The sequence below is a fragment of the Gorilla gorilla genome, chromosome 13 (assembly GCF_029281585.2).
Source record: "Gorilla gorilla gorilla isolate KB3781 chromosome 13, NHGRI_mGorGor1-v2.1_pri, whole genome shotgun sequence".
Lineage (NCBI taxonomy): Eukaryota > Metazoa > Chordata > Mammalia > Primates > Hominidae > Gorilla > Gorilla gorilla.
In genome coordinates this window covers 98,582,239-98,593,061 of record NC_073237.2, presented here as the reverse complement: position 1 = coordinate 98,593,061, position 10,823 = coordinate 98,582,239, and the positions used below count along the sequence as shown (strand labels likewise).

Here is a 10,823-nt window from a genome sequence, read left to right as displayed (position 1 = left end):
ATAGGAAAGAAGCACTTTAAATGGGAAGAATACATCCAAATACACACAAGGAAAGAGAGAGCATAATGGGAGAAAACCTTGGAAAACATGGTGCCACACGATGGGATTACCAGAATGCCATGTTATACAATTCAAATATTGGGATACAAACAATTTGCCGTATATTTGCAACCAATTTTAATTGCATGACTATATTTCTTCCTTATTAGTTTATTAATTATACCTTCAATTATTTTTCTCATTTGCTGAAGGTGTTACAATATGTATCCTTGGCATATTAGGGTCCTACCTTGAATTAGTACTTTTTCCACTTCCCACCTAACACAGGTATCTTACAACAATTTAGGCCCTTTACCCCTTCCACATTTTGTTTTGCAACCCTATAATTTTTATCTCATTTAAGTGCACAAAATACCATGGAGCACATAATTTTTATAACCTACTGTAACGCATCACTTTCCAAACACTGTATTTTTCTTAAACAGGATGTGAATTGCTGAAGAATTTTGCATAGGAGTATGAACTATTAATATACCTGTCTCCTACTATTAGATAATTATATTGCTATGTAAAAGAAACATTAAAATGACTATTATTTACTAAATATTACTTTCTAAGAATACATTGTTAAAAGTGCACTTTCTGAATGAAAGTATAAGAACCTTTAAAATGCTTTTGAGACGTATTCCAAAATTGCTCTTTAGAAATGCTGTATGAGTTTATGTCGCAGTTTTTGATAGGAGACTGAATATTATTTTTATGCTTACAATATTGCAAATTATAATTTAGTAATTTTAAATTGAATTTCCTTTTTAAATAATAAATTGTATAAATTTTAATGTATTTGTCATATATTTTTATTGTCCATTGGTGGATTACTTACCCATTTTATCTACTTTTATTTTTCTGTGGAAGTACCCGTTACTTTAGTTCAGTTAATACGCAGTTATGTAGATTTGTTGCAAGAATACTGCATAAGGCTATTAAAAATACTTTCATAAGAACACTAAAAATAAAAGTTTTCATATTGAAAAGTTAAAGGAAAAACAGTATCTAGTGTGTCATATGCCCTTCTAGTGGAACTTAGTTTTATTAAAATATCTGCATGTTTTACTCATGTTCATTGGGATCACAGATTTAACTCAGAATGAATACTAGGCATGAAAAAATGTAATTTGTTGTGATAAAAAATCAGTAAATTTTCTATCATGATTAAAGCTGAGAACAAACCTATAGTACAAGCAGCCTTTTGCATCCCAACACTCTGTTCAAATGATATCAGGCTCACATGTTCAGGAGTATGGCTTTTAAGTCTTCATAGCATTAGGCTTAGGCACTGTATTTTCCTCATGCTTTTAAGATGATGTTACTGATCCACTTTGCTTTCATCTCCAAGTCTACAGCATATACCATATAATTGGGTATATTAAACTTTGGTCAGAAACCAGTAGTTATCCATGGTTGACTATTGGGCTCATAGAATCCTCTGGGTTCTGGCTGTGCCTTCTATTTTCTTCCAGGGTTCTTTACAGTTCTTCCTACGAAGTCACTACCTGGTACCTCGCTGGTGGCTCCACCTTCCATCACTTTTCCAAGATATTCCAGCCATACTCTCAGAAAATTCTTGTTTCCCTCTCTGTTCTTCTAAGTTCAAGATAAGCTTTTGGAAAATGCCACCTTCAGCCAGACCCAGCTGTGCATACCCCATCCTCTTTTGGTTAGCATAGAAAGGAACACATTCTAGATTCCTAAATGTGGGGTAGAAACAATAGAATATCTCTGTTCTAGATATTACCTTAACTTATCAAAAGGACAAGACTTGTCTTTGCTCTCCTATTTTTTTCTTAGAAATGTAAAATAATGGGTTTCCAGCTGATGCCATGGACACTGATTCCTCCTCCTCCTTTTTATTCCATTAACCTTCTTCAAACTTTTGAATAAAACCATAGATCTGGCCCTTATTAATCTACATAGGATAGAATGAGAAATACCTAAAACTCCATAGTTCTTTCTACATTTTTTCTTCTATTATACACGTCATGATGTGATGTCTACCCTAACTGCCAAGAAATGAGTAATATAAATAAGGCAAAGATAAGGTGCTACAAAATTCAAAAGAGAAAAATCACATCAATAATTCAATATTTTATACCTATTATGTATGTATGTTTTATAGTTAAATCATCTCATTATTCTCAGATACAATAATTAATGCTCCCTGTCAATCCTTAATTATTTATTCTTAAGAAAGCACTATAAAGTTGCCCCCAAATCCATTATGGGTCTTGGAAGTTCTAAGTTGATGCCATCAAATGTATATCACAGAAGTGCATACATTAATCAAACTTAGCTAAGTATTACATTAAACTTGAAATAACTTATGCAGGCTAATATTTCTTGTTATACATATCATGTGGATAATATTAACAATACTTAACTATGTTTGTTCAACAATGCATGCAGTTCTTATCAATACACACCCTATAGCAGCCATTGTAAGCTTCAAATAGAAGGTTGCCTCTGGTCAACTAGAGAAAAGTTAACATGCTTTTGCTTTAGAAATCTCCATACAAGATCTCATGACTGAATCTTGCCATTGGAAGTGAGCTGCCAGGGATTACTTAGTTTTAAGATAGAAGACTAAGTGGATGAGAAGTGAGGATTTTTCTTAATCATCCAATGGCAGGGAACTCAATCTCCAAATCTCCAGGGTTGTCACTTCACATAACCTTGAATCATTAGGGCCTCTGGATACAAGTAGTTGCTATGTGTGCCCCCACTGACTGAATCAGCCATCCTTCTCTCTTAGTCTTGGCAATTTCATTTTCCCCATAGTTGAATACTTTTCTACCTCCCCTTGAATAAATACCAGGCTCCCTTACCTACTAAGTTACAGCCTATATTTAATTCCCTCAAAAAAAGAAAATTTTAAAGACCTATTTTTAAGTTGTTTAGACATATTCTGCATTCTATCCATTTGCTTTCTGCTAAGAACTGTCTTCCAATAACCATAGGGATAATAGCTTATTCTCAGAACTGTGAAATTTTGGCAGCTCCATGGTGATGGTAGGGTTCAGGGAGGCAGAATAAGGATTTAATTCTGATTCTAACTACCCCCCAATCATTTTGTTGTTTTATTCTTTCAAATCATGTGACAATATAAAAGAAATTTAAAAAGAGTTTAGTTTTGGCAGTGCAGAAAATGATTCCATGATTGATATCAGCAAAGACAGAACCCAGTCTGGAGTAAACTTAGAAAGGCATTCACTGGAAATAATATAACATCTTATTTGTTTCATGAGACACATTGCTGGTTCTGTCTTGAAGCTGTGAGCACACTGTGACTCACATAATGTCAGTGAGCTACAAAACATTGAACTTCAAAATCCAAGGGGAATTTTGTCAACTTTAGCTTTGCCATGAAATATGACCCTTCTCTGTGTAAAAGTGAAAAGGGGAAGGAAAGTGAAAGAGGATAACTAGTTTTTAACTGGCTTCAATGTCGTGAACACGTTACATGTAACATCTTGTTGAATCCATACGACTAGAATATTTGTATTCCATTTGAAAGATAAAAAATTTTCAACAGATTAATACGTTACCGTAAATCCTGTAAGCCTATAAAATAAAACTGAAATTTGAATTCCAGCCTGAATTATTACTGTGCTCACGGGTTTATAAATGTATGTATGGCTTTGTAACCATCACAATGGTAGTTAATTACAAAGAATCTTAAGGGCACTAAGGTGACTCAAAATAGTAATTCTCTACGTTACTGAAGAAACTGATATTACAGTTTTACTACTGTTAGGAATCGTTCAAGGAGTTTGAGGAGATATAAAATGAATAGCACATGGACATTGTCTTGTATCAGTTAAAATCTAGTAAATAAAACAAAAACATGACATTATATAATATATAGGCTTATTTCTAAACTATCAGAAAGATATAGTGTAACAATTGTGATAACAAAGATGAAAGCAAAACGCTCTAGGAAAAATATAGAAAATGACAGATTCTAGAGAGGAAAAAAAGGGCATGTTTTAATAGGCAAACACATGCCCAAAAGATGGTTAAGATGTCAACATTTAGCAATGAAAAGAAGAATATTTTAAACAGTGGAAAGTATGTGACTAATGAATAGAATAGAAAACGCAATAACATGAAAAGTAAGTAGTCCATTATAGGTATACACAATTATTTTCTAGAAAAGTCTACAGGACTAAAAATAGAAAAATAAATAGTATTCAGATTAAAGGGAGCCTTGAACCTTCTAATTTGGTGAATTTTATTTGTCATTATACATCTGTCAAAAGGTTTTAAGCAAATATTTGACATTTTTAAAAATAGACTTTGAAAATGTTTCTGTAACAGTTTACTTAGCATATACTTGAAGGGAGTTGGGATATAAAAGCAATAAGGCCAGATTTTAAGAAAGCTATTGCAATAATCAAAGAGTGAAAATGACATCTTGGATTAAGGGTATGCCAGTAGAAATGGAAAGGAGAGGACACACATGAAAGATATTAAGGTGAGAAAATTAGCTATTTTCACTAATATTTCCCTTTAGTGCATTGTTTACTTTAATAATCAGCTGGAAGATACTTTCAATATGGCTTCTCAGTGATCCCCATCCATTTAAGATTTTAATCAGGCAGTTACTGTCTGGTAATAAAATGACATTTTATGTTATAATGATGGGCCTTTCAAAGAGCTCTCATCAATGATTGAGTTGACGCTCAGTAATGAGCTGATCTGTATTCAACACACTGTGCTTAGTTTAATGAACTTAAATTTAATTTTTGCCAGAACTGAGAGCTTTAAATCAAAGCCATGACATTGTATCCTGGCAACAAAAGTTCCCAACACTATTCTATAGTATATTGCAGATTTATTCTGGGGTGGGCACTTAGAGATTATTTCTAACTTTTCATAAACTTTGTATTTTGTTAATCACTGTTTAAATTAGCATATCTTTACTCAACTAGTAAGGAGACTTGACTTCATAGTCACAAGACTGACTAGAGGAGATAAAACATATTGTCTCCAAATCTCTAGATTTATGAAAGAAGTCTTCTGAAACATTATGTAAGACATTGGGATTTTTTTTAAAAAAATGTTTTCTCTATGCAAAAAGTAACAGATGCTGGTGAGGCTGTGAAGAAAAGGGGATGCTTTTAAGCTGTTGATGGGAATGAAAATTAGTTCGGCCATTGTGGAAAGCAATGTGGACAGACCTCAAAAAGCACAAAAGACAATTATCATTTGATGCAGCAATCCCATTATTGATTACATACCCAAAGGAAAATAAATTGTTCCACAAAAAAGACACATAGATTTATATGTTTATTGCTGCACTATTCACAACAACAAAGACATGGAATCAACCTAGGCACTCATCAATGGTGAATTGGATAAAGAAAATGCTGTGAGACTGTGGAGAAAAGGGGATGCTTTTAAACTGTTGATGGGGATATAGATTAGTCCAGCCATTGTGGAAAGGAATGTGGAGAGATCTCAAAAAGCATAAAAGACAATTATTTGATGCACCAATTCCATTATTGGTTACATATCCAAAAAGGAATAGATTGCTCCACAAAAAAGACATGTATATTAATATGCTCATGGCTGCACTACTCACAATAATAAAGACATGGAATCAATCTAGGTGACCATCAATGGTGAATTGGATAAACAAAATGCTGTACATATACACCATGGAATACTATGCAGCCATGAGAAATAAAAATATCATGTCCTTTGAAGCATTATTAATGCAGCTAAAGGCCATTATCCTAAGCAAAATTAACACAGAAACAGAAAACCAAATACGGTTTGTTCACATTTATAAATGGGAGCTATATATTGAGCACATATAGACATGAAGAAGGGAAAATAGACACTGGGGGCTACAAGATGGGTAGGGGCGAAGGTAGGCATGGGCTGAAAAACTACCTATTGAGTATCATGCCCACTACCTGGGTGACAGCAGGATCCATACCTGAAACCTGAGCCTCACACAATATACCCATGTAACAATCCTGCACATGTACATCAGGAATCTAAAATAAAAATTGATAGGTTGCAACACCCGAGTTCCTTCAAATATCTGGAAAGCCTTCCCAAAAAGCATGGGTACAAACAAGCCCAGACTGTAAGGCTATGATAATTACCTAACTCTTCAATGCCAAGAGAATGATTAACATATACAAGCATCAAGACCGTCCAGGGGAACATGATCTCACTAAATGAACTAAATAAGTCACCAGGGACCAGCCCTGGAGAGACAGATATGTGACCTTACAAAAAGAGAATTCAAAATAGCTGTTTTGAGGAACTATGAAGAAATTCAAAATAACAAGAAAAGGAATTCAGAATCCTATCAGAAAAATTTAACAAAGAGATTGAAATAATTTTAAGAAATCAAGCAAAAATTCTGAAGTTGAAAAGTGCAATTGACATACTGAAAAATGGATCAATCTCTTAGCAGCAGAATTGATCCGGCAGAGGAAAAAAATCAGTGAGCTTAAAGACAGGTCTTTTGAAAATAGTCAGTGAAGGCAAAAGCAAGAGGCATAAAAAATAACGAAGTCTGCCTACAAGGCCTAGAAAATACCCTCAAACAGGCAAATCTAGACATTATTAGCCTTAAAGAGGAGGTAGACAGAAAGATAAGGGTAGAAAGTTTATTCAAAGTGATAACAGAGAAGTTCCTAAACGTACAGAAAGATATCAATACTCAAATACAAGAAGGTTATAGAACACCAAAAAGATTTAACCCAAATAAGACTACCTCAAGAAATATCAAACTCCCAAGGGTCAAGGATAAAGAAAGAATCCTAAAAGCAGCAAGAGAAAAGAAACAAGTAATACATGATGAAGCTCTAATAAGTCTGACAGCAGACTTTTCAGTGGAAACTTTACAGGCTGAGAGAGTGACATGACATATTTAAGTGCCACAGGAAAAAAAAATTTATCTTAACATAATATATCTAGCAGAAATGTCCTTCAAACATGAAGGAGAAATAAAGACCAGAAAAACAAAATCTGAGAGATTTTGTCAACTCCTTATCTGTTCTACATGAAATACTAAAGGGAGTTTTTCAGTCTGAAAGAAAAGGATGTCAATGAGCAGTAAGAAATCATCTGAAGGTACAAAACTTGCTAGTAATAGTAAGTACACAGAAAAATAGAATACTATAGCACTGTGATTGTGGTGTGTAAACTACTCATATATTGAGTAGAAAGACTAAAAGCTGAACTGATCAAAAATAATAACAGCAACATTTTATGATATAGTGCAGCCAATATGGCGCATGTATACACACGTAACAAACCTGTACATTGTGCACATGTACCCTAGAAATTAAAGTATATAAAAAAAGATATAAATAGAAACAAGAAAAAGTTAATAAGTGGAAGAACAAAGTTAAAGTGTATGTTTTTTATTAGTTTTCACTGTGTTTGTTATATCATTTGTGTCTGCAATGATATAACATTGCAGGTTCTAGATTGAGAAGGGGTGGATTGTCCTCAGTCAGTAAACCATTAAAAGCTTTTTTTACCAGATGAAAATACACAGAAATAGAAAATACAGTCCTAGAATTCCTATAACCACAAAAGACTCCAAATAGCCAAATCAATCTTCAGCAAAAAGAACAAAGCATGAGGCATCACACTACCTTATTTTTAAAATCTGCTACAAAGTTGTAGTAATCAAAATAGTATGGTACTGGCATGAAATCAGGCACCTTGGCCAACGAAACAGAATAGATAGCCCAGAAATAAAATCATGCAAATATAGTCAAGTAGCTTTTTACAAAGGCATCAAGAATATACAATAGGGAAAGGATAAAATTTTTAATAAATGATTGTTGAGGAAACTAGAAATCCACATGCAAAAATAAAATAAAATTGGATGCTTCACTTACACTGTACACAAATATCAACCCAAAATGGATTAAAGAATTAAACATAAGGCCTGAAACCTTAAAACTCCTAGAAGAAAACATAGGAGAAAATCTCCTTGACATTGTCTTTGGCAATATTTTGAATACCAAAGTAAAATATCAGACAACACAAAAAAAATAAACAAGTGGGAAAACATCAAACTAAAATGTTTCTGCATAAAAAAGTAGCAATTAACAAAATGAAAAAGTTACCTACAGAACAAAAGAAAATATTTGTAAGCCATGATTTCAATAAGGAGTTAATAAGGAACTTACACAACTCAATAGCAAGAAAACAAACTGATTATAAATGGACAAAGGACCTAAATAGACCTTTCTCAAAAGAAGACATACAGGCCGGGAGTGATGGCTCATGCCTGTAATCCCAGCACTTTGGGAGGCTGAGGCAGGCAGATCACTTGAGGCCAGGAGTTTGACACCAGCCTTGCCAACGTGGTAAAACCCCATCTCTACTAAAAATACAAAATTTAGCCAGGTATGGTGGTGCACGCCTGTAATCCCAGCTACTTGGAAGGCTGAGACAGGAGAACCTCTACTACGAGGAAGAGGTTGCAGTTAGCTGAGATCATGTCACTGCACTCTAGCCTGGGTGGCAACATGAGATTCTGTCTCAGGAAAAAGAAAAAAAAAAAAAAGAAGACATACAAATGGCCAGCAGGTATATGTAAAGATGTTCAATAGCATTAATCATCATGAGAATGCAAATGCAGAAATACACAATGAGCTATCACCTCACACTTATTAGGAAGTCTATCATCAAACAGATAAAAGATCCATGTTGGTAAGGATATGGAAAAAAGGAAACATTTGTATTAATATACTGTTGGTGGGAATGTAAATTGGTATAGCCATTATTTAAAAAAGTATAATAATTATCAGGGTAATGCAAATGGAAACTACAATGTGATACCATGTTACTACTGCAAGAGTGGCCATAATAAAAAAATAATAGATGTTGGCATGGATGTGGTGAAAAGGGAACACTTTTACATTGCTGGTGGGGATGTAAACTAGTACGACCACTCTGGAAAACAGTGGTGTGGAGATTCCTTAAGGAACTAAACATAGACTTAACATTTGATCCAGCCATTCCATTACTAGGTGGAAAAGAAGTCATTATACAAAAAGGTACTTGCACATGCATGTTTATAGCTGCACAACTTGCAATTGCAAAAATATGGAACCAGCCCAAATGCCCATCAATGAGTAGATAAAGAAAATGCCACACACACACACACACACACACACACACCATGGAATACTACTCACCCATGAAAAGGAATAAAATTATGACATTCACAGCAACCTGGACTGAATTGGAGACCATTATTCTAAATGAAGTAACTCAGGAATGCAAAACCAAACATCCTATGTTCTCACTCATAAGTGGGAGCTAAGCTATAAGGACACAAAGGCATAAGAATGATACAATGGACTTTGGGGACTCGGGGGAAACAGTGGGAAGGGATATGAGGGCTAAAAGACTATACACTGGGTACAGCATACACTGCTCAGGTGATGGGTGCACCAAAGTCTCAGAAATCACCACTGAAAAGCTTATCCATGTAACTGTTATAGGTAGTCAGGCATGAGCAGGGCAAAAGGGGGCTCCCCACCCCATCACCTACCAGGAATGTCAGGCGATTGGGTGATAGTTTCACAATCATCACATTGCCTCTCTATAAGTGATCATTCTGGCAGCCAGTGCCAGGAAGAGAAAAAATAAACTATTTTGTTCCCCAAAAACCTATTGAAATTAAAAATAAAAATTAAAAAAAATACCAGTATGGAAGTTTTTCAAAAAATTCAAATAGAAGTACCATATGATCCAGCAATCTCACTTCTGGGTATACATTCCAAAAAAATTAAAGTCAGGATCTAGAGGAAATATCAGCACTCCCATGTTTATTACAACATTATTCGCAATGGCCAAGATAGGAGAACAATCTAAGTGCTTATCTGTCGACAGATGGATGGATAAAGAAAATGTGCTTTGCATATACTTTAAAAATTTTTAAATAGATCTTTAAAAAAGAAATATGGAATGCTTCACGAATTAGAGTGTCATTCTTGCTCAGGAGCCATGCTAATCTTCTCTGTATTGTTCCAATTTTAGTGTATGTGCTGCTGAAGCAAGCACTACATATGTGTGTGTGCATGTGTGTGTATACACATACAATGAAAGTACATAATTATTCAGCCTTAAAAAGAAGTTTCACTATTTGCAAACTTAGCATGAACCTTGAAGACATTATGCTAAGTGAAAATATGCCAGAAACAGGAAGACACATACTGCAAGATCTCACTTTTATGTAGAATCTAAAAACCAAAAAGCTAAGCTCAGAGTAACAGAGAGTAGAGTGATAGTTACCAGGGGCTAGTCTTGAGGAAAAGGGAAGATATTGGTAAAATATTGCAATCCTTTAATTATAAGACGAATAAGTACTAGAGACTTAATGAACAGCATGGTGACTGTAGTTAATAATAACGTATCGGGTATGTGAAATTTGCTGAGAGTAGGCTTCAAGTGTTGTCACTAACCACACACAGACACACACAAAATGAATGTTGTATCAGGATTGAGGTTCTTTAAGAATGACTCTTCCTTTACTCAGGGACAAGTATTTTCCAGCATATTGTCCAACAATCTGTTCATCTTAAACAAAACAAAAGCCAAAAAACTTCAATAATCTATTCAAACAAATTTAAGCAAAAGGAGAAGAACTAAGGATTTCACAGTTACTATATAAAATTATTAATAATCTGTCAATACGTTGAGGCATTGCTGCTTTATTAGTCTGTTCTCATGCTGCAAATAAAGACATACCTGAGACTGGGTAATTTATAAAGGAA

General features: G+C 34.3%; 1 non-coding gene across 1 annotated transcript; it reads right to left on the bottom strand.

Moving 5' to 3' along the window:
- Positions 1–10,003: 10,003 nt before the first annotated feature.
- Positions 10,004–10,110, bottom strand: LOC115935949 (U6 spliceosomal RNA). The gene has a single exon (XR_004071532.1). It is a non-coding gene; the product is annotated as a U6 spliceosomal RNA (small nuclear RNA).
- Between the last annotated feature and the right edge of the window lie 713 nt (positions 10,111–10,823).